At 53.3% G+C, this 2,752-nt stretch overlaps 1 protein-coding gene across 19 annotated transcripts in view; it reads right to left on the minus strand.

The window, feature by feature from the left end:
• The window catches only part of RBMS3 (RNA binding motif single stranded interacting protein 3), a 1,727,904-nt gene that overhangs the window by 1,206,702 nt on the left and 518,450 nt on the right, over positions 1–2,752 (minus strand). The gene's annotated exons all lie outside the window — the stretch shown is intronic.

Raw genomic sequence — 2,752 nt, forward strand, 5'->3', positions numbered from 1 at the left:
AGCTATTAAGTTCTGGGCTCTACACTCTCAGTGTTGGGCAGAAGGTGAGGAGAAGACGGGAAGGGAAGTGGGAGGATGGGAATAAAATGAACCAAAGATTGATCCCTTTCAAAGTGCTGAGGACAGTTAGCAAGAACTACGAAGTAGTTACAAAGGTAACACCTGTAAGACATTTGAGAGAACATTGAATAACAACAGCAACAAAACAGGAGCCCAAAGATTCATGGCCCCAGAGACAATCACAGCTACCATCCTCAAGTATCTTCTTCCAGCTTTTAAACACAGACACATCAAAGTTGTACAAATCTCCTGTTCTGCTTTTCTGCCTCAAACTCTCACACTTTCCCATGTTAATGTCATCAGTTGCTCTATTTAGCGTGTTTTCATAGCTGTTCCTCAGAGTGGATGCATTCCCACGTAGGAACCCAGCAAATACTCTGTGAGTTGGACATGGCGGTGGTTCCCTTTCTGATTTAATACCACCACAGCAACAAATATCACCAAAATACTTTCCCGTTTCTTAGACTTGTGGACTTCTTTTTTGGAGGGAGGATCTGTCCTCCCATCCCCCCCGCAACTCAGCACAGCCTAGAAGTAGGGACTTGAGGGAAGACAGTTGCTAGAATGCAAGAGGAGGACTGGAGAACCCAGCTGTGGGCTCTGGGAGGGTGCGTCTGCAGAGAGCACCCTGCAGAGGGCATGCTGAGCCCTGGGCCAGGACCACACCGCAGTGCACACGGGGTGGCCGGGCACGCTTCTTTTCTAGGCAGTGCACGTGGCATCCTGGTGTCGGTAACTGCATACTACGTGTACTCTATGTACTCACACTGGTGGGTCCTCCCAGCTGAGAGCACAGCAAGTCCCTCAGAGGACAGGTGGCTGATGCTCTGACTGGTTAGAAATCCTGCCCCACTCTCCGCTTCTCTTCTGCCTATTTCCTAGCTCACTGGGTCTCAACCACTCCCTGGGGAACATTTTTAAAAAGCTGTGGGTTTTTCTTTTGTAATCACAGTGATGGGGGGCCATGTTGGCATCTATGAATAAGGCAATGAGATGTTCTTCCAAGCATAGCCTGCACGATGAACTGTCCCTCATCCAGAATCTCAAATGTCCCCTAGGAGATTCATGTACATGAAAACCTGTGTTTAATTATCTGAGCCTAGAAATTAATACTGTTTAAAAATGGTATTAATATACAATGGACTTTCTAGGAATACAATTACAGTTCTGTGTTAAATGACTTTGCTACCAAGAGTTGTTCAGCATTGTGTCAAATGACTTCATTGATGGCAACATGCTGGAGGTAGCTGAGTCACTAAGTCAGCACTTGTGTCAGCATGCCCGTGTCAGCTCCATGCCTGTGCGTCTGTGGACAGGTACACACATCTGCCTCCTTCCTTACAACCTGCAGGGTAGTCGGGTCTCAATACGCACACAGTAAAATATTGCTCCTGGTATTTTATCACAGATTATTGTTTTTCATTGCCCTGTGATGATACAGATAAGGAAGCACATTGATTTTTCATACTTATGTCTGTAGGTAGGACCTATCATCTTTGGATTTCAGTTCAGTACAGTGAAGGATTCATTGTAAGACGTTTGTTACAGAAAGGGCTGGCAGCTGAGAACCTCCACTCCCATCAGTCTCACACTATTTCCGTTTTCCCTCCTCTTTACCAGGACCAGCCAGAAAGAGCTTTGTTCCCCTATAAGGAACCCCCCCTCCCCGTCTCCTCTAGCATCCCAAACTCACACCCATGAACACACACGCACACACCCTTCCCTCCTGTGAACACACACACATACTCTTCCCTCCTGTGAACACACACACATACTCTTCCCTCCTGTGAACATACACACTTTCTCTGCTGCGAACACACAATCACCCTTCCCTCCTGTGAACACACACACACACACACACACAGCCTCCCCTCCTGTGAACACACACACACACACACCCTTCTTTCCTGTGAATGCACACATACACCTTTGATCCCGTGAACGCAGACCCTACACACACACACACACACACACAGCCCTACAAACACAGACAGCCCCCCACTCCCAGCCCTACACACACACATAAACAGAGCCCTCACCACCGCACAGAGCCTCGCTTAGAGCCTCACAGCCGGGAACTCACTGAGGCCCGCACCTGCAACTGCAACCTGCACCTGCCCGCAGTGCCCAGGACTCCGGGGCCGTCACCAGCAACACTGAGTCTGAGGCCCCGGGAAAGAAGGAAGGATAAGGTTGGTTGCAGCCCGCTGGAGGTCTTTGTCCCTGATGTTTTCTTATACTGCTCCCATTTCTTTCCGGTGCCGCCTTCCCGGCTCTGGCTCCCGGTCCTTTGTCCGAGTCTCCTGCCCCGGGCATCCACTCTCCCCGGGAGCCTCTCGGCCCCCCACCCCCACCCCATCCCCGCCCCCGTCTGACCAAACCGTCCCCTTCCCTCCCCCAGCGCCCCGGCCTCCGCCTCTCTCTCACCCCGGCGCAGGGCACTCCGGTCCGTGCGGCCGTCCTGCTCCACCTGCGCCCCGGATCCAAGGCCCAGCACCTGCTCCTCCGCCCGGCGCCCGCGGCCCCTGGCCCCACCTAGCTCTCGTGCGGGCCCCCGCCGCCCACCCCCGCCCCCGGCGCCGTGGGCGGTCCAGGGCGGGGCCGGGATCGGGGCGGCTCCCGGGGCTCGGCTTGTGGGAGGCGCCCTCTCCTAGGTCTCCCCCTCCCTCCCCCCGCCCTGTCTTCTCCGCAC

Source organism: Vulpes lagopus, chromosome 19 (assembly GCF_018345385.1).
Source record: "Vulpes lagopus strain Blue_001 chromosome 19, ASM1834538v1, whole genome shotgun sequence".
In the NCBI taxonomy this organism is placed as follows: Eukaryota; Metazoa; Chordata; class Mammalia; order Carnivora; family Canidae; genus Vulpes; species Vulpes lagopus.